Source organism: Balaenoptera acutorostrata, chromosome 11 (assembly GCF_949987535.1).
Source record: "Balaenoptera acutorostrata chromosome 11, mBalAcu1.1, whole genome shotgun sequence".
In the NCBI taxonomy this organism is placed as follows: domain Eukaryota; kingdom Metazoa; phylum Chordata; class Mammalia; order Artiodactyla; family Balaenopteridae; genus Balaenoptera; species Balaenoptera acutorostrata.
In genome coordinates, this window is record NC_080074.1 from 68,400,293 (window position 1) to 68,427,188 (window position 26,896).

The 26,896-nt window shown below is 42.6% G+C and overlaps 1 protein-coding gene across 1 annotated transcript in view; it reads left to right on the forward strand.

Annotated features, from left to right (window-relative positions):
• The first annotated feature begins 16,507 nt into the window (after nucleotides 1-16,507).
• Nucleotides 16,508-26,896, forward strand: part of SLC38A1 (solute carrier family 38 member 1) — a 64,420-nt gene continuing 54,031 nt past the window's right edge. Inside the window, exon 1 of the mRNA XM_007179229.3 lies at nucleotides 16,508-16,648. The gene's annotated coding sequence lies outside the window, so the exon portion shown is untranslated. The remainder of the gene's footprint in view (nucleotides 16,649-26,896) is intronic.

A 26,896-nucleotide genomic window follows, 5' to 3' on the forward strand; every position in this document is an offset into this window, starting at 1 on the left:
CCTGGCACCTCCAAAACCACACGTCCCACTACTCCACTTGCTGCGGGCTCATCCCACGATAGGACAGAAATTAAGGAGAAAGGGGGAGGGCTGGAGAGGCGGAAGCAATGAAGCAGGCATTGACCTTTCCTCCTGTAAAAAATAAGAAGGCCCCCTGGGAGGTTTCCTACCTGAAGTTATCAGCAAATACTTTAATTAGAGTTCACACTTAAGCGAAGGCTCATTGCTGAAATTCACTGAAACCAGGGACTGGACACAGGGGAGGCCCTGGGGGAACAATGGCGGGTGGGAGTGATGGAAGGAAGGCAAGCAGGCCGATAAGGGAGGTGAGGAAGGCACTGGGGTTACCCTGTGGCCTGTGCTGGCTGTACCACAAGCTGCGCATTCCTCCCGTCTTGTCTTGACCTTAGATTCTGTTACAGAAGTCAGGTCCCTTTCCCAGGGAAATTCAGCACAGGAGTAAGTGTGTTGCTCGTTTCCCCAGAGAAGGGACTGTAGCGCTTGGACCATTTGTAGCTGGTGTGTGTGTGTGTGTGTGTGCGTGCACGTGTGTACTTTCCAGTGTGTTCATGTATGTCTGAAGACATGTGTGTCCTCATCCTCTCACCTGAGCAGTTGTGCCCACAGTGGTGCAGTTTCCCAAGATGGGGTCTATGGGAGGAGGGGAGGCTTTGGGTTGGGGGAAAAAAATGGTGAGTTCAATTTTGGACGTGTTACATCTGAATCAAAAACTTAGAGTATTTTATTTTAGAAGTACATATATCTGTGTGTGTATGTAGATAACTATGAACACATAGCTCTTCTATATGGTATTGTCCTAGGGGCTTTACATACATGAAGTCACAATCTACATGACAGCGTTGGAGTAGGATCTGTCATAATCTCCACTTTGCAGACAAGAGAATTGAGACACAGTATGGTTAAAAGTAACTCGCCCGAGGTCACTCACATAGCCAGCATAAGGCAGAGTCTGGGTTTGAACTCTGGCTGTCCAGTTCCAGACCCCATTTTTTAAACCACCAGGCTCTACTATCTCCCATATTGAATATAAAATAGAGTTAAATAAGTGTTCAAGTAAAGCATACTAATTCTTAACAAGAGCTAATCAGCAGAAAGCAATGTGTCAGGCCCTATTTAAGCCTGTATCTCATGTAGCCCACACGGCAAGCCTATGAGATGGGTACTATAAATATCCCCGTTTTACAAGTAAAGATACTCAAGATAATGGAAGATAAGTCACTTGCCCACACATGCATCTCACATGTGGACAAGATGGGAACTTGTGTATATTTCGCAGCAAAGCCCATGCTTGTAACCAGGACTCTATACCAAGAGAAAGAATGTACAGCCTCTAACTTACTCTCTTAGGTCCTTCACTGAAGTCAACAAACAACTCAGGAGTGTCCCCCTCACCTCGCATTTTTACTCCCCTTACATCACATTCTTTTACTTTGCCTCCATTAGAAAAAGGAGTCCCCCGTCCATGCCAGCAGCTTCTCCTTTCATCTCCAAAGATCCACCTCAGGGCATACCTTATGTTTTTAATGTCTTTCAAATGTCAGCTTGTCATGCGTTTAGGTAACTCGGGCAACCTATCCAAGAAATTAATTGGATGACCGTTTCCATTACTTTGCCACAGGTATAGGAACAAAATGGCAAAACCAATAGGCTAGTAATTAACAGGGCTGATAAGCACAGTAGATCTTCGTGACTAATACTGCATGTTACTCATCTCTTTTTAATCCCAACAAATAGTAAAGTGCCTGGTAATCACTCAATAAATGTTCATTAAACCACATGGATGACAAAGCTGAGTGATGCTAGAATGGCAGGATGATTTCTAGTTGTTTGGTCCTGTTCTATCCCTCATAGTTACAGCATATAACAGAAAGAAACACAGGCACTGAGAGCAGACAGTTGGGAGTTTGAATTCTAGCTCAGCTACTGTCTATAAAATCTTGACTAAGTTATACTCCCTCTCTGCCCTTCACATCCTCCCTCTGAAAACTGGGGCTAATAGCGTCTACCTCAAAGGTTGTTGTGAAGGCAAAACAGACAACACGCAAGCATGTGACTTAGAGGTGGGCACAAGTAGGGGTTTGGTCATTTTTCCTTCTGTTCCCTCCCCTGCAATCGTCCTCGGTCGGCACCTCTGCAACCCTCCCATTCTCCCCTGCATCTCTACCTGTCCCCTCATTCCCCAACCCCACTTCATAAAGGTCAGAAAAATGAGCTATCTTTCTTAATATGAATAGATTACTATCAGCATTCCCTGTTCAAGAATATATGTGAACCTTGATCCCTTACTATTTCTCACTGGCTTCTTTTTACTTTGCTGCTTCACTAAAGAAGACAATGAAAAGCAAAGGGAATGGAAAGCAAAATCCGAACGCTTCCATTATAGTTTTTCATGCCCAAGAGTCAGACAAGAGGACCTTAGAACCCTTTCTTTTTCTTCATTTTAAGATTTTTTTTCTTTTTTGATGTAGACCATTTTTAAGTCTTTATTGAATTTGTTACAATATTGCTTCTGTTTTATATTTTGTTTTTTTGTCCATGAGGCATGTGGGATCTTAGCTCCCTGACCAGGGATTAAACCTGCACCCCCTGCATTGGAAGGTGAAGTCTTAACCACTGCACCGCCAGAGAAGTCCCTCTTTTCTATTTCTTATCTGTTTATGACATGGAGTACACTAGGCTGTGTGTTTTAAAAAATAATTCTCTCAAGAATTGTTTTCTACTCTTACAAATCTTATTGAATAGACATTGATAATTGATACACGATGTGGAAATGATGAGGACTACTTTAAGTTTATGCTACAGGGGACACCGTAGGACACTGTCCCTCTCCCCCTTTAGGACTGCTGCTGTCAGAAGCCCTCACTTATCTGCCCTCTTGCAGAAGTATCTCCATGAAAGAAAGCTGATTCGCCCGAGGTCACACTCCTTTCCCAAGGCAGCCTGCATCCCATGACTGGTCAATATGGAGGTAAATATATCCGGGCCCTGACCCTAACTCAAGACAACTCTGAAGGGCCACCACAGCCTTGAGCTCCCTGTGGGGTTGGCTGAGGCTTTCGCTGAGACTGTGTCATAGCCCAACTCCTCTCTCTTCCCTAATCTTACTTCCTTTCCTTCGCTTCCTCAAGTGTGGATCCCAAGAGCATCCCTAATAAATCTTATGCTCGTTAACCTCAGTCTCACATTGTTTCCCAGGGAACCCAACCTATGACAGATGTCTAATTGGTTGATTTTCAAACATTCTTGGTGACTTAGACCAAGATGCTATTTTACTCCATGTAACAAACACGAGTTGTGTCTACCATGTTTACCTATAGAATAAGAATGTCAACCAATATATTGTGGATGGCTAGAAACCGAGTACATGAAAAGTTCCTATTTATGCTTACCTGACAAAGAAATGTAATTTACCTAAAAATGGTGTCTTAGCTGTGCATGGTTAAGACAATTCATATTTTTTAAAATAAACTTATTTATTTATTTACATATTTATTTTATTTATTTGGCTGTGTTGGGTCTTCATTGGTGCACGTGGGCTTTCTCTAGTTGCAGGGAGTGGGGGCTACTCTTCGTTGCAGTGTGCAGGTTTCTCATTGCAGTGGCTTCTCTTGTTGCGGAGCATGGGCTCTAGACGCACGGGCTTCAGTAGTTGTGGCTCGCTAGCTTAGTTGCTCCACGGCATGTGGGATCATCGCGGACCAGGGCTCGAACCCATGTCCCCGGCATTGGCAGGCAGATTCTTTTTTTTTTTTTTTGAAGGCTGCTGAGTGTTCCACTGTGCAGACATAATTGCTTTCACTAGCCCCCTCCGAATGAACATTTCGGATGTTTCTTTATCTTTCTGTAACCAGCAAGCCTTTTTTTTTGTTTTTCGTGGGTTTTTTGCTCATTGTGTTGTGCTCAGAAAAGATGCTTGATATGATTTCAATTTTCTTAAATTTACTGAGGCTTGGTTTGTGATCCAAGATGTGATCTATCCTGGAGAATGTTCCGTGTGCACTTGAGAAGAAAGTGTTAACCTGCTGTTCTTGGATGGAATGTCCTATAAATATCCATTAAATCTATCTGGTCTATTGTGCCATTGAAAGCTTGTGTTTCATTACTAATTTTCTGTTTGGATGATCTGTCCATTGGTGTAAGTGAGGTGTTAAAGTCCCCCGCTATTATTGTGTTACTGTTGATTTCCTCTTTTATAGGTGTTAGCAGTTGCCTTATGTATTGAGGTGCTCCTATGTTGGGTGCATATATATTTATAATTGTTATATCTTCCTCTTGGATTGATCCCTTGATCATTATGTAGTGTCCTTCCTTGTCTCTTGTAATATTCTTTATTTTAAAGTCTAGTTTATCTGATATGAGTATTGCTACTCCAGCTTTCTTTTGATTTCCATTTGCATGGAATATCTTTTTCCATCCCCTCACTTTCAGTCTGTATGTGTCCCTAGGTCTGAAGTGGGTCTCTTGTAGACAGCATATATATGGGTCTTGTTTTTGTACCCATTCAGCAAGCCTGTGTCTTTTGGTTGGAGCATTTAATCCATTCACGTTTAAGGTAATTATCGATATGTATGTTCCTATGACCATTTTCTTAATTGTTATGGGTTTGTTTTTGTAGGTCCTTTTCTTCTCTTGTGTTTCCCACTTAGAGAAGTTCCTTTAGCATTTGTTGTAGAGCTGGTTTGGTGATGCTGAATTCTCTTAGCTTTTGCTTGTCTGTAAAGCTTTTGATTTCTCCATCGAATCTGAATGACATCCTTGCTGGGTAGAGTAATCTTGGTTGTAGGTTCTTCCCTTTCATCACTTCAAATATGTCATGCCACTCCCTTCTGGCTTGTAGAGTTTCTGCTGAGAAATCAGCTGTTAACCTTATGGGAGTTCCCTTGTATGTTATTTGTCATTTTTCCCTTGCTGCTTTCAATAATTTTTCTTTGTCTTTAATTTTTGTCAGTTTGATTACTATGTGTCTCAGCATGTTTCTCCTTGGGTTTATCCTGCCTGAGACTCTCTGTGCTTCCTGGACTTGAGTCACTATTTCCTTTCCCATGTTAGGGAAGTTTTCGACTATAATCTCTTCAAATATTTTCTTGGATCCTTTCTCTCTCTCTTCTCCTTCTGGGACCCCTATAATGCGAATGTTGTTGCGTTTAATGTTGTCCCAGTGGTCCCTTAGGCTGTCTTCATTTCTTTTCATTCTTTTTTCTTTATTCTGTTCCATGGTAGTGAATTCCACCATTCTGTCTTCCAAGTCATTTATCCGTTCTTCTGCCTCAGTTATTCTGCTATTGATTCCTTCTAGTGTATTTTTCATTTCAGTTATTGTATTGTTCATCTCTGTTTCTTTGTTCTTTAATTCTTCTAGGTCTTTGTTAAACATTTCTTGCATCTTCTCGATCTTTGCCTCCATTCTTTTTCTGAGGTCCTGGATCATCTTCACTATCATTATTCTGAATTCTTTTTCTGGAAGGTTGCCTATCTCCACTTCATTTGGTTGTTTTTCTGGGGTTTTATCTTGTTCCTTCATCTGGTACATAGCCCTCTGCCTTTTCATCTTGTCTGTCTTTCTGTGAATGTGGTTTTTGTTCCACAGGCTGCAGGATTGTACTTCTTCTTGCTTCTGCTGCCTGCCCTCTGGCGGACAATTCATATTTTTATTTTAAAAACTAAGATTTGGTTGGCAAATTTCCTATTCTATAAATTAATTTAGGAAAAATTGCTATCTTCAGGCTGTTCAGGAGTGTGGTATATTTCTCATTGTACTCAGATCTTTATTTATATATTAGCAAAATTTTATACTTTGAAAAATATAAAAAGATAGCCTATACATTTTGTGTTAAGAGAATCCTTGGGTATTTTAGGTTTTTATTGTAAATATTTTATGTGTGTGTTTAAATTGAATTATAGGTGTGACAAAAGTTTAATTGTTTTCTTTTACTGACTTATTAATAATCCTAAATTCATCTGGAATAATAAACAGTAATAAATAATAGCATCTGATAAAAGAGGCACCACAACTGAGGAGAGAAGAGAAGGCATTTTCACAACGGGTAGTGGAATAATTGGTTAGTGATTTGGAACAAATCAGTTTAGATTCTTAACTCTCCCTAGATGGATTAAAGAATTAAATGGGTGGAAAAATATCTAAGTCATAAGAACTAAAGCCAAGTTCTGGTGTATATTATCTTCTCTGTGTATAAGAAATGAATTTGTAGGTCTAAGAAAAAAAACCTCAACAGTTCATTGACATAAAAATTTTGACGTCTGAACATAAAAAAAAATAAAAGGCAGACAAAAATGGAGAAACTGTAGCTACAATTATGACTTTTAAAATATAAAAAGCTTACACAAATGGATTTAAAAACACTAAAATATTAGGAGAAAATGAGTAAAGCACATGATACACAATTCAGAGAAGAAATAAAAGGTCTAATAAGCACATTTAAAACGTTCAATAAAACTGGTAACAAAAGAAATGCAAATTAAACCCAGAAACTCTTGTTCACTTACTAAATTAATAAAAGTGAGTAAAATTATAATACCCAAGAATGCTGAAGATTCAATGCCATGAGCAGTTTCATATACTATTGTTTTGATGCATACTTTCTTTCTAGAAAGTGATTTTAAATTTGTAGCAAGTATTTTAAAACATAGATACATTTTAACCCTGGAATTCCACTTCTAGAAATCTATCTATGGAAATAATCAGAGATGAGGGAAAAGTTTTATACACTTATATAAAAAAGTAAAAATCTGAAATCAGTGAGAATGATTGCAAAACCGTATGATGGAATACTTTGTAGTCTAAAAATTTTATGTTTTTGAAGAATTTTTAATGACATAGTAAAATGATCAAAATTTAATGTCACCAAAATACAAAACTGGACATGACTCTGATTGTAATAATGGTATGCACATATACAAAATGAAGTAAATGTCAATAGTGGTTATCTAGAGTCTGTAAGCTTATGAATGATTTGGGTTTTCTTCTTTACATTTGACTGCATTTTCCAACTTTTCCACAGTGAGAATAAATTTTATAATTGTGTGTATGTGTGTGTGTGTGTATTTAAAAAGTGAATGGGAGGTAAAGAATTGGAAACATATTGTTAACTGTTCGAATCTTGGCCCTTAAATGGAAGAAAGACGAGAGCTATAGCCAGAGAGAAATGTAAAATCAAAGGAAATTTCCTCCCTCCACGCCACCACCACCCCACTTCTCCTCCATCCTCTCTTTCTTTATTTTTAATGATGGGAGAGACTTGAATACTTTACAGTCAGTAGAGCAGAGGATGAAAATACCATAGTAGAAAAATAAATGCAGGAGTAAGTTTCCAAAGGAGAACAGAAAATCAGATAAAGAACACTGCCAAAGGAATTAACTTTGAACACATTTGTTGAACAAATGAATGAATGAACGAATGAACAAATGCCAAGCAATAAGACAATTTTCTTTCATTCTGTTCCTTTTCAAAATTTAAAAGGAAAGATCAGTGCATTTCTTTTTTGATCAAAGTTACAATATTGAATATAGAGAAAGAACTATTGAATTCATTATAAAATTGATATTGCTAAGTGTTTTGTATCTTAACTATAGGATGATGTCTAAATACTAACTGTTATAAGAAGAACAAGGAGGAACAACAGGACAATTAACTTATAACTGTTTTTCTAATTCACAAAATTTAATTAGACTCCATTTACAAATGTTAATTTCATACAGCAAATGTGACTTAGAGAATGCTGGCACTTATCCAGTTAAGTCTGGAAGTAAAAACCACACTTGCTATTAAGGAATGATCATTTTTAGGTGGTTGGGGCTCTGAATTTTCCAGATAATTCCCATAAACTAGAACCCTGTTAAACTAAATACATTACTTAAAAGTTTTTTGTAATTTTTAAAATTTTTATTTCTTCTTGAAGTATAGTTGATTTACAATGTTTCAGGTGTACAGCAAAGTGATTCAGGGATATATATATATATATATATATATATATATATATATATATATACACATACATATATATATATACACATATATATATATATATATATATATACACGTATATATTCCTTTTCAGATTCTTTTCCATTATAGGTTAATACATTACTTTACTTTTTAAACACAGGTTGACGTTCCTTTTTTCCTTTTCCTTTGTCATTCAATAGACACTTACCCTTGATGTTTTAAAATGGTAATTTATTCATCACAAGATTCCAAAAATGGCTATTCATTTGATTTGTATATATAGGCTCTCAGACTTTAAAAACTTAGCTAAATGTACATTTGATAAATATTTTATATATATATTTTAATATTCCTTGTCACTTTAAGGACCTGAAACTTATATTCAATAGAAAAGAATTAGAGCTACTTAACTGTAAAGATATTCTATTTATTCATTCATACATTCATTAATTGGACAAATATTTATTGAGCTTCTATTATGTCTGAGGTGCTTGGAAACAGTTAAAAACATGCCATCTTCCTTTATGAAGCTTGCAGACCGGTGGGGAAGATAGTCTCTGAATAAATCATTTCAATGGGTTTCAGAAACTGCCAACTCAGGCAAGTGACTTCTAAACTGTTGTGGAGAGATTATGTGGCCAAGAGTGGCTGGAGGGAGACCAGCTAGGAGGCTCTTGCGGAAGGCTAAGGCGGGGTAACAAAGTGGGCTGCAGGGAGAAAATATTGTACCTCCCATGTAGATGAATAGATCAGTGATGGCTGTCCCTCGGCCCACACATTAGATGGCCCCTGACAACTGCAGCATCCCAGGTATCTTGGGGAAGGAGCACAGAAGGTGAGAGTGGTGCCTTAGTTAATTCGTCGCCTTTCAGTATATTGCAATGCATTGCATTTCTGTATGCTTACTTGAGTGAATTTACAAATTATATTTTCTGTTTTATCTACTTCAATGTGTCCTCCAAAAATGGACAAAGTAGATTTAAAAGATTCCTCTAAAGAAACTTCAGATGAAAAATAATAATAATACAAGCATAAGTAAATAAGAAAAAGTAGAGCTGACACTTTCACTCCTAGAGAGAGCTCTTTGGTCAGCCACATTGCAAGGTAAAGCAATGACCATCTAATCAAATGTGATAAGAAGTCCATCAAGACAAATTCAGAATTATCAAGTAGGGCCCATGGCTCACTTCCATAACCATGAATGATGACCTCCATCTAAGTGTACCTTTGTAGAGTAACAGTGAAAAAATAAATCTTTGTCAATTAGTGGATAGGATTAAGAACTGAACAGCTTGATTTGATAAGTACAGCCAACAGTACACTGCCTCCCCGTGTCTCTGTGAGGTCCCTTTTCCCTTAAATTCAAGAGTCAAAATTAACCAAATTTGGAACCAGACTCGTGAATTGCTGTATGACAGAGTGTTAAACTAAGATTTTAAAAATAAAGTATATTGAATTAAACTTATCTCACTAAAATGTTAATATTTTAATAATAATTAGAACTATATTTTAGTAATAAAAAATATTAACAAATAAGTGTAAAATCCTGCTATTTAATTTTAAGTTTTGTGAATGTTTTTAATGTACATAATAAACAGGACAGTAATACAGGTGTATTACTGACAAGTATATACAAGTACATATTATGTTGCAGAAGTAAAATCAAGATGTTTTTAAGGATGAGGTACGTTATCAATGCCTTTTGAAGAGAACTTTTCCCAGAAGTGTGTTACTAGAGGCTCATACTAGTTATGGCTGTAAGGAGTTAGGAAAAGGAACGAATGCTAGGAGTATTTAGAAGGTGGAGTGATTATTCCTGGTGATTATTCCTTTGAAAATGCTCACTGGATCATGTCCATCACCCCCTCCATATTAAAACCCTCAGCATAAAGAGGATAGAATCCAAGCAAGGCTCATGTCTTCTGGGAAGCCTCCTCTGATTCCCAGCCCAGTGCATGTGCCTCTGTTACCCTAGAGAGCCATACTGAGTCCTTTTCCTCACAGCACTTCTCTCCATCTATAAATTGTACATTCAATGGCGAGATCATTTGTGGAATGTTGGTCTTTCCAAGCTCCATGAAAGACTAGCAGAATGCTTGGCACTTAGTAAATGTTTTTCAAAGAATGCATCAATTGGATGTGAAGGGTGAAGGAGACACTAAGATACTCCCTTACCTCTCGCTTGAGCAGTTGTGACCATGATGGTACAGTTTCCCAAGATGGGTTCTATGGGGGAGAGGAGAGTTTGGGTTGGGGGAAGAAAGGATGGGTTCAGTTTTGGACATGTCACATCTGAATCAAAAACTTTGAGTATTTTATCTTAGAAGTACATATATGTGTGTGTGTATAGTTAACTATAAATATATCAATAAATCTCTTATTAAAATTACCCCATTTGTGATTATGAAATAGCATTGGATGTCTAAAATACAACAGAATAAATAGTCCTTCAAAATCAAGCACACTGAAAATTACTGGGTTTTTCCTATTTTAAGAACAATTACTTTGAAAAGAAACATTTTAGTAAAGCGTGTGACTCTACTTAAGTAATGAATAGAGTTCTTCTCCTTTTATTGTTTCCCAGAAGGAACAGAAAAAACGAAGACAAAAACCAATGCTTCCTCCCCAAAGCTACCTTTTCAGCAGAGAAGACAAAAATTATATTTCTGCCCAGCAAGATTTTAGCATCAAATAGCCCCCCTCCAACTTCCTGAGATGACCCTGCCCTCGTCCTGGCCTGAACTAGCTCACGCTATGCATCTGTGGCTTGTTTCAGATTTTCCTGCCTTCTGATCTTGTCATTCACTTCCTCATTTTCTCATCTATATCCCCACTTCCCTTGATGCCTTTCATCACTTCCCTGCTATCGCTTTGATTTCTCTCACTCTTGGATGAAGATCCTTTCTCCGGCTTTATTGCCTTCGGACACCCAAACTAATAAGAAACTAAAAATAACCACATCGGATCAGGACTAAGGAACAGTCAGCCCTGTATTCTGTTTCCCAAAGTATCTCTAAGGGTTTACAGAGGGTTTATAGGTCTCGCCTAGCCTAGCCACCTGAGTATTTAATTTTGATCTGTCATTTATGAATTTATGTTACCCTTGCTTTGAATGAATACTCTCAAACATGCTTTTTACCTTTACTTGCCTGATTCCAAAGCCTGTGCCCTTACCTTCTGTGCTATTTGTGAACATCTCTGTGCATTATTTTTAGGATGCAGACTCCCAGAAGTGACACCAATGGGATCTAAGTTCTTCCCATTTATTGTCAAATTATTTTCCGGTAATTAGTATTATTATTTATTAAATACCTAAGATAAGTTGTGACTTATTTTAAGTGTTTACACATATTAACAAACATATGTCATATAACTGTATAAGGTAGGTATTATTGTTTATTTCCATTTTAAAGATGAGGAAACTGAGGCACAGAGAAGTTAAGCAACTCACCCAAGGCCACAGACCTAGTAGGCTGTGGAGCCAGAATTAGAACTCAGAAAATTTGGCTTCAGAGCCCACATTCTTAATCACTAAATTGCTACCTCACATAAAGTTGTGCTAACTTACACTGGCACCATTAAAAAGTATAGACGTGATACTCGATTTGGGAACACTTCTACTTTTTAATTAATACATTCTTATGTAGAGCCTAAACTGCGCTTCCTCACTTTAACAGTAAGGTTTGGAGTTAACCTGAAGGACTAACTATTCTCTAATAAATACCTTGTCTCCTTAGTCCCGTAGTGGGAAGAATGGGAGTAGAGGTGTGGGTTTGACAGCTGTTTCAGTATGGAGTGAGCATTAGAAAATACTTTGTGCCTATAAACTTGGGCTTTGAATATTCATTGTCTTGTGCTTATTTCTGCAAAGTGTGCAGAATAGTAACAGATACCATTTATTGTGCACTTATTATGTGCCAAGCATTGTGGTGAATACTCTGGAGACACAGAGCCATTTGATCATCAGATGGGTCTCATTACCTCACCTGGTAACATGCTAGGGAGATCCACTCAAGTTGAGCTGCATAACAATGCAAACATGTCAGGTAGATTAGACATTAAACTTCTGGGACGGATCACTGGTCCTGGTTCTTTAGTTGAGCTTAAATGAATGAAACTGTATTGCCATATAGTCGCAATACCTAACAAACCCTAGTCCCTGCTTCCCTAACTGTGACCCTACAAAGCTGACCTGGGCTGAAATCAGAAACAATAGACATTTTTAAAGAAGGCTGCTCTGGGATTTTAATTTAAATTCAGTTTAGAATCAGTGGGAGCTGTTGACCTCCTGCCAGAGCCAGTTACAAATCTGATGAGGTAGAACGTCCATCGCAATGCTGGAAGAGGTGACAGCAGGCCCTGTCACGGTGCTACCAAGGGGGTAGGACACACGGCACTGCGCATCTGCGGAAGGATAGGCCAGACAACTGGGGACTCTTTTCGTTGCAAATTTACTTTTTGCTGTGGCCGCTTTAACTAACTCTTATTGTCAAAATATTGTCACCTATGGATGAGAGCCAAGGAACATCAAAGTTGGTAAAAAGGGTTAATCAGGCAAAGAAATGTGATTGCATCAGTCAAAAGAAACACTAATGATTTTAAAGACCATCTGTTGTTTTAGGGCAGACCCTATCAATAGGAATAAAAGACTGATTTCAAAATAAATAACTTAGTTTCTAATGAGGTAAGATTTTTTTCAGATGGCTGTACTACTTCTGTTACAAATAGGAACTGCTCAGGACACTTATTCTGCAATAACCGCACCGATTGACATTTCTATTTTTCATCATTGTCAAAATTCAGACTGTCCTATAACCAATTAAAAAGGAAAAAAGCTATACATATTCAGAAGGTAGTTTTGATCCTATTTCAAAATTCACGCACAAGAAGTCTACTGGTATCAGACCAGATATATTTGGACAGCTTTGAAAACCCATGGAGGAAAGCACCTTTTCTCTGTAAGCACACAGCTGTCCTATTGGGCAACCCAGATGGAGAAGAGGTACAACCGGGTGAGTACAGGGTGAGGCTGGGATGAGAGCAGATGTGGCTCAAGTTCAGGCTGAATCTGCTTTGGGAAGTGATTGATCTTTCTTCGCAAAGCTGCCCCTCCTTCCTGGAACCATCCAGAAAGGGCCTATGGAGCTACTAGAAAACTCCCAGGTGACCTGAGGTGATTCAGTTCTCCTTTCACACTAGAGCTTCCTGCTCCCACCTCACTTTCAGATACAGAATTTTTCTTTTCTCAGTTCCATAGGGCAGTCCACAGTATAACCCATTAATGTGTCCTGACTACCTGAGTATCTTTTGGGGAAATCTACTCAATTGCAAAGGTCCATAGTAACATTAGATACGAACGACAATGCTCTTGGGGCTCAGAAACCTATTACAGAGCAAACTGACTCCTGAGTTCTCTGGCAATAGGGATGTGGTCCCCATGTGAAGGCACAGGGGCCTGGGACTTGTCCTACCTCTTGGTCCTCCAAAGGTGTCTGTTGCAGCCTCGGGGAACATTTTAGAGCCAGGCATAGAAAACTGGCTTTGGCATCAGCTCTGGATGTAAGACTAGATATGCCAATCAGAGCTGGGTGGACTTGGCATAAATTTCTTAACCTCTGAATCAGGGGTTAGGATGGCCTGCAACCTCTTAGGAATGATGTGAGGATTAAACGAGAGACCGTCTGTAAGGTGCTTATCCTGTTGCTTGTCTCTCGGGAAGCACACAGTAAATAGCAGTCATCATCACGACATCCCTTTCCCCCATTTGAGACCACAGCAATTGGGTTTAAGTGCTGGGCTACTGAAAGGACCGTTGAAAGGAAGTTTCACCTACCAGCAGTTTTGGAAGAAAAGCCGCACTGCGATGACCAGGCACTCGTCCTGCCAACACCACCCACACTCTCTTTCCCCCCAATACTCCCCACGGCAGCTTCTTCACGTCAGCCTCCATGTTGATGTCTACACTTCAGTTCCAGGTTGTCAACTAAAATCCAGATGAGGGGTGAAGATCTTTGCGCACTCAAGGCCCAAGAGTGTCTATTTGCAAATGGTCGTAGCATCACGGTTAAGCCTGAGGGTGGACTTTGAATTCAGGCCTGAATGGGAACCACTTCCCTCACATCCCCTTTCACCACTTACTGTCTTAAGTGAACGTGGCCAACTTAGCCTCTTCAAACCTGCTTTTTTGTTTATACAAACAGGATAATACCGAATTGAGTAGTTGAAAGGATTACATGTAATAATATTTATATGTAAAGTGCTTAGCACACTAGTTGGCAAGGAGTGAAGCCCAACTCATCACTATTGAATCCAGTTTTTAAAATGTTGCTTAAATGCAGTTTTTGGTGCACAGAAACTAGCAAATAAGTTAAAACTGTAATCAAAAGATAAGCTTTCGATCAGATGCTCTCCAAACACTGGTGAATACACATGATGATAAAAAAGGTAAACATTTCAACTGGCTTATGGAGCTATGCTCACAATCTACCTACTTTGCCTGTTCAGATTTGCTACCTTATTCATAAGAATTATCTCTGCCAGGCAAGGTGCACACTACTTATAATTAGTAATCTCATCCTAAATTAGCTTCCTCTAGGAAGGAAGGGGGAGAAGAACCAACTTTCTGGTGACCTGTAGAATATTACTATGACATGGGTCCTACTAACACTCTTTTTTACAAATCGGGAAACATGACTAAAAACAAAAGTTAAGCAGGGGAGGGACGCAGTGTTTGCGGCAGAATTTGATGGCAGGTCTGTCTGAACGAGGCTGCCCATTATCTTCCCTTCTGTTTGCACTGCCTTTCAGTTTCTCAGGTTTATTCAAGAGCTGGCCTTCAGAGTAGAGTTCTCAGATAGCCATTGTGGAACTAACGAAGACCGTTTTCTGCCACTGGACGGAACGAGGATTTTAGTCAGTTACGAGGAGTTTGGTTGTATTCTCGCGTTTCCAGCGGTGACTAAAAAGCCATAGCCACTCGGTGACAGAGGCTACTCGGTCTGCCCGCTTGAAATGCTCCAGGTAGATTAATTTTTGAAAGATGATTCACCTTCCCTTTCCTGTTTTGATGGAACACGGAGACGGAACCGTTCCTGTCAATAAAAGGCTCGAGTTTCCACCTCGCAAATTCGCGCTGTGCTGACAGTGTAATTGGCTGACGCGCAGGTGGGATTTCCTGTCGCCATTTTAAGGAAACACACTCCCCTGCAAGGAAGTGCCCAGTCAGTTCAAGGGGGCTGTGCCTGGAACAAAGAGTGAGCAAAAGAAAGGGAAACGGGCCCAGCTGTCCCAGGCCCCTCCGTCCTGCGCCCTCGCTCCCCGCTGGCCCCCGGCTTGGAGCGCCGGGCTCCCTGAACCCCGACGCGCCGAGCCCGGAGCGGAATCACGTGGGGTCTCCCCGCCGGGCCAGAGTGCGCCTGCAGTTCAGCAAAACCACCCAACCCCCCAAACAGAGCCCCCCAGAACAGCTCTCGGGGAGGGCTGGCGAGGTCTGCGGGTGCTGGATCCGGAAGAGAGGAGGTGCTTCCCACTGGGGGTTGCGGACAAAGGGTTTCCAGAGGTGCCGCGTTCCCCGCTGCCCCGGCCGCTTCGGCTCCCTCCCCGCCGACCCCGGCCATCTCGGCGCCGTCCCGGGGTAGCCGACACGCTGCTCCTTAGATACCCGCGGCTCCCGCGCCGCTAGCGGCTCGCGGGGCTGCGCGCGGACCAGCCACTCCCACGGCCATCCTCACGCGGCGCCCTTCCCACAATGCAACTCCCCTCGCTACCGCGCCCCGGCCCCGGCGCTGACCCCAAAAGCGGCCCCCAGTCCCGCAGGGCGCAGCCCTCCTCTCCTCCTTCCGCGCCCTCCAAGCCGCCCCCACCTCCTCCATCCCCGAGGGCTCTCCAGCCGCCGCCGCAGCTGGGCTCTGGGCTCGCTGCCAGGCCCCAGGGGGGCGTGGGGCAGGTGTCCAGGCTGCACGCAGCCTCTGCTCCCGGTGCCGCTGCCGGCGCGCCCCGCACACGCACGCCCCGCAACCCCTCCCTCACGCCTCCCTTCTTCCCGGATGCTCAGTCTCCGCCGGCCGCGGTCGCTGCATCCTCGGCGGGCGGCGACAAGGAGGCAGCAAGGGGCGGCCGCCGGCAGAGGCACCATGTGACGGGCACCGCTGAGTGACACGCAGCTTCGGTTACAGAGCGGGCGTGCAGGAGGGGAGGCGACGGCACGCTGGACGCGGAGGAATAGCCTGACTTTCCCAGCTAAACCGTCACGAGCCATGGATGCACAGGGGCGACGCGCCCCGCAATAGGAGAATGACTGCGATTCGAGACCCTCGGCGGCCGAGCATGTGGATGTAAGTGCGACGCTGGCGAGCACCTTGTGGGTGGGGGTTGGTGGTGGGGGGAGATTCTGATGCAATCGGCCCCGAAAGGAGGAGGAGAGACAGGAGAGCGCGGGCTGGGACAGCCACGCCGCTCCGCCGGAAGGTCGCCGCCCTTCACCTTCCTCGGAAATCCGCCACGCCACGCTGAGCCTCCCCGCCCAGCCCTCACTGACAGAGGCCACCTTTCCTCCGCTGAGGCAGCCAGACCTTGACACAAAGGACATCGCACGGCCGGGGGAAAATCCCGGAAGGGCGGATACCTTGACGTCTCCTTTTGCCGCTTTTCCTTTATGGCCCGAGGTAAGGTGATTTCGCGTTCCCGGGGAGAGCTGAGGGAGCGGCGGCGGCGGGGAGGAAAGGGATATTTTAGATGGGAGAGGAGGCGGTAACGCAGAAGTCATCCATGCGGCGTGAAAGGAAGGAGTGCGCGGCTGTGCCGGATGCGTTCGGATTTTGCTTTTAGGAAAAGTCCAGATCCCCGGTTCTCCTGACCGCCCACGACAGTGTAAGGAGGTGCCGGAGCCCCTTATCTCACCTTTGCATGGGCTCTGGCTTACTTTTGGAGTCTGTTTTCTTAGTGGCAGCTTGTGGCACCTGATCTGGTTCAATCATACGAGGGTTAGGGACCACGAGGGTCTGGAGAGCCCAGCCGAGGTGAGGGCGCGACTGCATACCCGAGGAGTGTTTGAAGGCCGGGCAGTTGCGGGGAATTTCCTGTGTCCGCAGGTCCCCGAGGAGGGCATGTGATGTCCTCGGGACTGTGTGTGCGGCCGGCTGGGTCTCGGGAACTGGCCGCGGGCCGGGGATCGGAGGCGCGGAGCCGGAGTAAACGGGAGCACGCTTGCCGGCCCTTCTCGAGCTCTACCCCGCTCTCAGTATGAATAGGAGTGGGAGGATGCGGGCCGTGGGGTGGAGGTGGTGGTGGGGTGATTGCTAAAGGATGCTGGCAGTGACTCACTGGCCTTTCCCGCCCCAAAGAGGTTCTTTCCCAAATGAAGAAGGAGAGAAAGAGAGAAGTGCCGCTCGGAGAGCTGGGATCCGCTGGAGCTGGCGAACAAAAGGCCACCGCTTGCGCGGGGCGCGGGCGCGGACGGTCCTCGCCTGCACTCCCACCTCCTCCCTCCACCCCCTCATCTCGCTCGCTTCCCTAAACGTTGCCACAAAAGGCCTTTAACCTCGCCGCGGCCGTGCCCGGAGGAAAGTGCTCCGTCGCCCTGGTGCGCGCCCCCGCCCCCCACCGTAATCCGCCTCCCGGAGCATCGGGCTCCTCAGCACCCACTGGGACCTCCAGGTTACAGGGCTGCCTGGGCGCCGCTTCCCTGCGGAATCGCCCGACCCTGGGTTTGGGCTGAACTGTAGTCAGAGAAGGTACAAGTGCATATGGCGGCAAAAGGAATTTCGCGGTAACCGCGTCACGGAGTTTCGGGTGCCTTTCACAGGCTGTCTTCGGCTTAGGAAGGTGGTGCTACAATTTTGAGAGTCCTTTGTGTCTCACTCTGCGGCGCGGACCCGGTTTTTATTGCACTGGTTCTACGGTGAAAACCTCACTGCCACCAGGATCACATACTTTCGCATACGAATTCCTGGTGATGTATTTCATGAGTGAAAAAAGACCCGAGAACTAGGAAACAGGATTTATTTGCATTTGGAAAGGAATCTGACATCTCTGCCGTGGGTTTAAAATTTTTTAATATAAGGGGGAGGAGAGAATAAATCTATGGTTTGCAGATTGCTGGGCCCAACAAGGCTGTAATTTGTCACCTTGATAGAAGAAACTGCAGCAACTCGTGCTTCTTCTGACGTCAGAAGGACAACTGAAATAAAACCTGAGCCAGGCGGCTGGCTGGCCTCCTTGTTAAATATCTCTCGCTGGGTGGGTATTCCTGAAATCTATGCGAAACAGCCAAGTCAGGGCTCTGATCCATGGTGGACCCCCTGGATTTCAGTTTGGACCCCAATCTCAAAATGGCTTTACTTTTCAGAGTTACTTCAGTTCTCAGTATGTCGCCTTAGGCATCGAGAAACTCACCTAGTTTGGCTCGAGGTCTTAACCTTGATGACGTTTATTCACTTTCTTTTTTCCCTCCAACATATTCAATGAGTTTTTCCTACTGAGGGTTTATGTGGCAATTAGCAACTAACAAGGTAAAGTTCCTGCTTCTGTGAGACTTCCATTCTCCTGGGGGAAACAGACAATAAAGGTACCTATAAATGAATTTTGGAGATTTGTTCCAGCAATGAAGAAATAAAACAGGATCATGTGATGGGGGAGGGTGCTTGAGACAGATTACCCTCTAGGAGGGCCTGTGTGAGAGGGGACATTTGTCCTGAGACTAAGAGGCCAGGAACCCGGTTATTGCTAGGCTGTCTTTTCCTCCCTCTGGGTGAGACTTGAGGGCAAAGACCAGTCTAATTCATTATTGTTCCCCTAATGCCCAGCATAGAGTAACTGCTTAATAAATGCCTGTTGGATTGAGACCTTGGCCAAAACATCTTGTTCAGCACTTTGTGCTACTGTTGACCATCCCTTTCTTTCTGTATCTCATTATTTGTTCCCCCGTTAAGTTGAAATGTCAGGGTCTTTTTCTACTCTGCTTCTCCTTCTCTCTTACCTTCTCTCCGCTTCTGAGCAGTTACCAGGTGCCTGCAAATGCTCCACAAATGTGTTTTCATCTCCATTCCCACTGCCCGGGTTCAGGTCTCTGTTATCTGACCTAGACAGGGCAATTGCAGCGGTCGGTTGGGATACAAGAATGGTGAAACGGACATGGAGGTGCCCCGAAGAAACCAGCGCTCAGGGGAGCAGATGCAAGCACAGCACAGCGTGGTAAAGAGTGAAGTAGCCGGCAAAGGATGTGTGATGGGCTTCTAGTTGATCTCCTCCGTACCAAGCTCTGCTCCCCTAATTCAATCTCGACACTTCCGTGTGATCTATATTTTTAAAACTTATTTTTAAAACTCATCTTGCTTCTGAAAACCTTCAATGGGTTCCAGTTGCCTACAATTAAAGTCTAAATTCCTTAGCTGGGCGCTCGGGACCCTCCACAAGCCTCACCTCTTTCTCCCAGTTCACCCTATACCCTTCCTTTCACTTTTCTGCCTCAATATTGATGTTGATTCCAAACTGGAATGCCTACTGAAATGCTATATATTTGTGAAGGCTTAGCCCAAATGCCACTTTTCTACCTCATCAAATGTGTCCACTGACCACCTCACCTTTTCATAAAGATTTATCTTTCACTTTTTGCACCATCGTCAGTCCAGGTGATGGAAGGTGGAAGATAAGGACATACGCTTTGAATCAGTGCTGGTCTCAACTTACCAGCCTGGGGACCTTGAGCAAGTTTTTTTTGTTTTTAGCATTTCTGAGCCTCATTTTTTTCCCCCCATTTGTTAAACGTGGTGGTAGTGGTATGGTGAGTTATTCAGAAGGTTTAATGAGGATAATGGATGTGCAGTGCTTGGCACAGTGTTAGTGGTCCGTATATATTGAATTAAAAGGGACTTCAGGTTTCTCATCTATCAGAGGAGATGGGGGAAGCTGATCAGGAAAGTTCCCCTTATCTCTAATATTCAATGAATATTTAATCATTTGAAAATACTTTTCTGAAAATAATACCTTAATGGAAAATACCTGAACGTTCTCAGTCCCTGGGAGAATGTGCATCTGTGAAAGGTGGTGTGCAGGTTCGTGGAAGGAAGCACATTCCAAATAGCATCATAGACTTCAGAGAAGGACACCTTAGAACACTTACCCTAAATCGAGTCTTTTAAAAACAGTGAGGTGGATGGACCTAGAGTCTGTCCTACAGAGTGAAGTAAGTCAGAAAGAGAAAAACAAATACCGTATGCTAACACATATATATGGAATCTAAAAGAAAAAAAAAGGTTCTGATGAACCTAGGGGCAGGACAGGAATAAAAACACAGACATAGAGAATGGACTTGAGGGCACAGGAAGGGGGAAGGGTAAGCTGGGACGAAGTGAGAGAGTGGCATGGACATATATACACTATCAAATGTAAAATAGATAGCTAGTAGGAAGCAGCTGCATAGCACAGGGAGATCAGCTCGGTGCTTTGCGACCACCTAGAGGGGTGGGATAGGGAGGGTGGGAGGGAGGCGCAAGAGGGAGGGGATATGGGGATATATGTATGCATATAGCTGATTCATTTTGTTATACAGCAAAAACTAACACAACACTGTAAAGCAATTATACTCCAATAAAGATGTTTAAAATAAATAAATAAAATAAGGGAAGGGTTAAGTATGATAAGGAAAAAAAAAACATTGTTACACTTATTTCTGGAAGTTGATCGCATTTTATTCATTGGTTTTTCTACTCACCTCCTGTGTGTTAGGGTTACTACTAAGCATAAAGGAATTCAGTCATAGGGAAGCCCCATGGTTTGGGGAAACTTTGCAAGCAGCCATGTTGCAATCAAGGAACTCTGCCTCAGGTGAAGCTACAGGGTGTCTTTGCCAATAACTAGCTGGGTCCACTGGGGCAACTCAGTTAACATTTTTAACGCCTCGTTTTCTCATCTGTCCAATGCTAACGATAGTGTCCAAGCTGCCAAACTCACAGAGTTGTGAAGGTACAATGAGAACAGAGGTGAGAACATCCTTGAACACGTTAAAAGAACTCAAGATGATAGTCATCTGGAGTTAAACACACTGCTAATCTGCAGTTTTAGGAGATGGGTAGAAATGAACGATTCTCAACGTGAGCTTCACATCAGACTCACCTAGAGTCTTTTAAAAGCTACCAATGCCCAGACTCCATTTCCAGAGATTCAGATTTAGTCATCTTGCGGCGGAGCCCAGACATAGGAATTTCAAAAAACAAAAAACAAAAAAAAAGAACACCAGGGATAATTCTCATACGCAGTGGTTTAGATTTAAAAATAAGCAAAACAAAAGCAGAAATTAAATGAAGACTTCCATAGATTGTTTGATAAAGTCTTGGTAATGTGAAATTATGAGCTTGACTGGCTTTTCCCCTGACTTGACAAAGCTCACCAGTTGTTGACATCTTGGAGTCACAGCCTCAGGTTACAATTTATAACCTGAACTTTCCCAGGCATAGAAGCCCATCCAGTGATGCAGCCAGGGCCAAATAAAGATTTAATGTGTGGGTGTCAGTTTCCATCTCTTAGGAGTGACAAAGATGATTGGAAAAGAAAGAGACAACGGAAAGGAAAAGGAAAGGGAGAGGTTATGGCCCAAGGTCTGGGAGTGGGAGGCTCTGAGTGGGAGAGCAGCAGGACAGAGCACAGAGGAAAAGCTGGGCTTGGTGTATTGAACCGGTTTTGTTTATGTTGCAAACTGGTGGCTATAGAACCAAATGAAACCTGTGGGTATATTTTGTGGGCCCTCCATGTTCTCTTAAAATTGTTTGGAATTAGTTGTCAACATTTAAGTACAGTATCAGAATTTCACTTAAAACCTGGATTTCTGGCATTTCTTGAAAAGAAATCAAAAGATCTGTCTTACTTTTACTGAAATAGATGAGACACATGTTCTCCAGTTTCTTGTGCCCAATCTGCTTTGCTCATTCAGCTTACCAAATTGGGCTCCTGCTGCATTTGTTTTTAACCCTTAGTATTGGGTTGGCCAAAAAGTTCGTTCGGGTTTTTCCATACCACCTTACAGAAGAACCTGAATGAACTTTTTGGCCGACCCAATGTAATCTGTAGATCTTAATGTTGGCAGCACATTAGAATCCCCTACAGAGTATTTAAAATAATGCTTAGATTCCATCCTAGACCAATTGAATCAGAAACTGGTGTGCGTTAGGGGGGCAGATTATCACTGTTGTTTTTCTAAAGCTCCCAAGGTGATTACTATGTGTAGTCAGAACTGAGTACTCCTAGTCTAAAAGTCACCTATTCAAAAGACTTGTCCACAAGCCCATCTTCTTATCTCTGAAATGAAAGTGATTCATTAAGAAACAGTCTACAGAATCATAAATTCAGGGGATTTTAGAACTGGGAGAGATCTTTGAGCGTGCATCAGTTAATCTGAACTTCAGATTCTAAGACAAAGGTCCAAAGAGAAGAAAAAACTTGTTCAAGGACTATAACGTCATTTAATATTTAGTTATAGTGTGTTTTATTATATTTTCTCTTTTCAAATAAAGGCATATTTTGTAATGTTTATATTTATAAATGAACCTCCTTACATGCAATTTGAAAGCACTTTGTGATGCTTTCAAATTGTCATTATTTCTGTTTTTCCTAGAGTATTTTGTTGGGAGTTAGCTGTCATAACAGCTAGGGCTTAAAAAAAAAACTCCTGTTCATTGTTTTTAGTTCAATAGTAATCCTTGATCAGAGATATTACTATAGCAAAAACATACATGTGCAAAGAAAAAGAATTTCTCAAAGGCTATCATATGCCAAGCTGTTTTTAAACTCTGTATGTAATTATTTAAATCCATGAATTTTCAGTTGATGAGAAAGATTTTTACTTTTGTGGTATTCACACTGCTCAAAGACACTCACTGTTTTAATTAAATTAAACTTTAGTTTTTGTAATGTAATATACAGTCAGTCCTCTTATATCCAGAGTTACAGATTAACTTCATTAACTTCTAGAGTTTATTAATATTTTCTGACTTTGAGAAATCAGAATAGTTTCAAAACATCTGAATATGGGTAGGTTAACTCCCCAACATCATAGGCTGGGCATGTTGATAACAGACATTTAAAAGATCATCTGGGTGAATCAAAGATTTTAATGTAAAAAATAAAACTGTAAAAGTTATAGAAGAAAACATGGGAGGGAACTTCTTGGGTAAAAGGAGTGAAGGAGGCTTTTTTCACTGTAGACTCTTTTGTACTTTATGAATGTTGTACTATGTACATGTATTACCTAGTCAAATATTTTCCAATAAAATGAAATAGTTAAATAAAAATTAAGAAAATAAAAGATCATCTGGGAAGCTGAACAGCGTTGTGGGGTGGTAGGAGCAGGTGCTGGGATACTGTGAACAAGATAGGACGCAGGGGGCAGTCTGTCCAAGGAAGTGAGCAGCTCACCTCTGCCCCATGCAGAAATGGTCCGTCCTTATCCTCTGGTGAGCTTCCTTTAACGTGGGGCTTCTCACCCTCGGCACTCTGGGCATTTGGGGCCAGATGAGGCTTTGTTGCGGACAGCCACCCTGTGTATGGTGTGTAGCAGCACCTCTCTCCACTAGAAGCCTGCGACACCCTCTCACTTGTGACAACGAAAAATGTCTCCAGGCATGGTCAGATGTCCCTTGGGGGGGGGCGCCAAAATGGTCCCCAGTTGAGAACCACTGCTTTAATACAACCCTTTCTCTGAACTTGTAGAAATCATGCCAAGAGTTCTCAAACATTCCAGGCATAGTGGCCAGGATGTTCATGATAAATACCTTCCATTCATATAGTACTTTACAGTTTAAAATGCACTTTCACGTAATTCTCACATGCCCGGCTCAAATGTAAAAGAAATTAAGTGGCAGACTTAATGAAAACTGTGCTGTGGGGCTGCATGTCGCTTCCTTTAACTTCCCATTTTTGTTATGTTTTCCTGTGAAATTGTGCTTGTGAGGATTGCTGCTGTATTGTCTATAGACAGATTATCATAGCTTGCTTTTTCAATTGAGTCATCACCATTATTGTTCACATATTTACTATCACCGTGTGCTAGGGCGCTAAGAGGGCTGTGGTCCCTGTCCTCGAGAAGTTGAAAATGTATAATAATTAGGGAACTGGCTAACTCCATAAGGAGATCATGAAAATATATAAGAACCCTTGCTATAAGCCAATGAGTAATCTATACAAAAGCACTGTAAGAATTCATCACAGGTAAATAATCAATCACGAGCTGGTCATTGGAGGAAGACCTCATAGAGAAGGTTGGCTTGAAATTAAAAACAAAAACAAAAACATGCAAGCCAGCAAGATGGGCTTTGAAAGAAGTGTTGTACTTAAATGAGCATGAGCTTGATGGGAAAGGGGTTTGTGGGAAGTATGTTAGGACCAAGATGGTGGAAGCAAAGCAGGAAACTGCTTATAAGTAGATCCATCGCAGGAATGCAAGGTTCAGAAGGAACATCGTGGGAGAGAAGTTTAAAGAGAGAGTTAAGAGCAATCTGGGCCTTGAATTTGAGGTTCCAGGGATTCAGCTATTAGCAACAGTTATGATTGGCAAGGGGGGGAAGAGGAATGTGCAAGACATGGATTTTTCAGGAAGAACCTGCGTCTTCCTGAGGTGGGCAGGGCTCAGGAGGCAGCACGGGGGGGAAGCGACTGGCCAGGCTAGGACTGTGGAGCCGGGAGGAATGAGAGGAAGGAAGGGACGGTATGAAAGAATGTTGACAGGACCTGGGGACTGATTAGATATCCGGGTTCCATGTCTGAGTGAGGAGGGGAACGAACATTATCGTGAACAGAAATAGAAAAGCTGATGTGTGAGGTCGGGTGATGTGTTCAGTGAGGCACGTGGAGTTGGAGGTCATGGCAAACATCCACGTGGAGAGGTCCGGCGGGCAGCTGGGGTCTGAAAAGAATTTGTGGAAATTTTTCTGAGCAGGAGGGAACCTGAGAGATTGCCTCTCCCCTGCAGCCTTCTCAGTTTACAGATGAAGAAACACGGGCCATGTTAAGTGACGTGATCATTAGCAAGTAGTATTTATGAGGAAGATCCTATTTCAAAACGCAGAGGATTTCTAGTTTTGTAAAATGAAAAGGCCTGGGAGGGGAAAAGATATGAAAGATGCCCTTGTGGGGGTGAAGCCTGACACTTCAGCCTTGAAACTTACAAAGGAAAGAGTTTGGAGTGTGCAGAGGGAAGAGTGGAGGGAGAAGGGCTGCCCTCTCACTGAGGGTGGGAGGCAGACAGGAGCTGGCAAAGGAGGCAGGAAGCAGCGTGTAGGAGGGTGCGGTGAGGAGCAAGCCGGTGGAGGTCGGGAAACCGTGACCCTCCTGTGCAGGGAAGTGAAGGGATGAGGACTGAGAAAAGGCCACTTGCCTTGATTAGGAAGAGGTAGCAATAGTAGCAGCGACAGTCACCCTCGCTTACCAGAATCGGGCCGAGCATGGACCCAAACATGGAATCTTTATAAGGACTCTGTAAGGTGGGTACCACTTTATCTCCATTTTACAGATGAGGACGCTGAGGTAAAGAGAAGTTAACCTACTTGCCCAGGGTCACCACAGCTCCCAAAGGGTGAAGCCCGGATTTACCAGTGGATCCTGGGTTCAGGGGAGTGATGAGGACAGGGGCAAGTTGTTCAGACTGTTGGCAGTAAAGACAGGAGGGAGGGGTGATAGTTCAAGGTTACTTTCCAGATATGAAGCTGAGCGTGATTGACAGAAGTCAGGGAAGCCAGTAGAGAGAAAGTGGGAGGCCAAGCCCTAGCAGAGCTGAGACATGAATGCTGGATAAGTCATGAGTTTTGAGTAAGAAGAGAGAAAACACCTTTTCTTCTGAAAATGCTTACTGGGTCCCAGCCTTTCACTACTGAAGGCCATTCCCCACCTCCCGAGGACCCCAGGTTTTCAAAGACTATCAATTTTAAGCTTTTATTTTAGTTGAAGTATAACTGATATGGAATGCAACATCTGGTTCTTAAGTATACTGTTTAGTGAGTTTTGACTACAACTTGAAAATATTAATTCACTTCCCGCTTTTTTTACTCAAAGATATATAACATTGCCAGTCAGAATCTAGGATTATCACATCAAGTTAAGGCAATCTTGCCAAAAGCAAGGACTCTTGACATTTTAGTTAACCTGTTTAGCCTGTTTGAGGCCCTTTGAAATACAGTGAACAGCCCAGTGAGTCAAGGACCTCAAGTGTGTAAATAGGCTCAGTTGGTTATGGGAAGAGATGGCAGGAAGACCAGGACCGTCATTGGCCTTACGCCTAACACATTCTCAAAACCACTGACCTAGCTGTCATAATTGATCTTCAGGAGCTGAGATGGGAGAGGTGTGATCTTATTCTTCAGAATAAAAAAAATAATAATGATTCATAACAATTTTGAAATTAAGTGTATGTGACTGGATATTTAATGTCATTAAGGAATTCTTGTTACATTTTAGGTGTGACCATGATATGATGATACTGTTTTAAAAATAGATCTGACCTTTTAGAGATATGTGCTGAAATAGTTACAAATGATAGGATATCTGGGATCTTTTGTTAAATAATTCTATGTGATGGTGGGGGTAAAACTTCAACAAGACTGGTCTGAAATGATCCTTGTTGAAGTTGCTACATGGACGTTCATTATTCTATTCTGTCCACTTTTATATATGTTTAAAATTTTCATAATAAAATATTTCAGAGGGAGGAAAAAATAAAATTAAGAATATCAGTCAGGGTTTAGCTGCATATTAACAGAGATCTTTCTATGTATGTTAAGCAAAAGGGATTGAATATGGGGAATTAAGGCCTGTAAAATTGTTAGGAAAGATGGCAGACCAGGCTTTAGTCTGGGTCTCTAGGAATAATCACCAGAACACCACCACTCAGCTGGCTTTAGGGGCTGCTTTTGTGCCTCGCATCAGGAAGC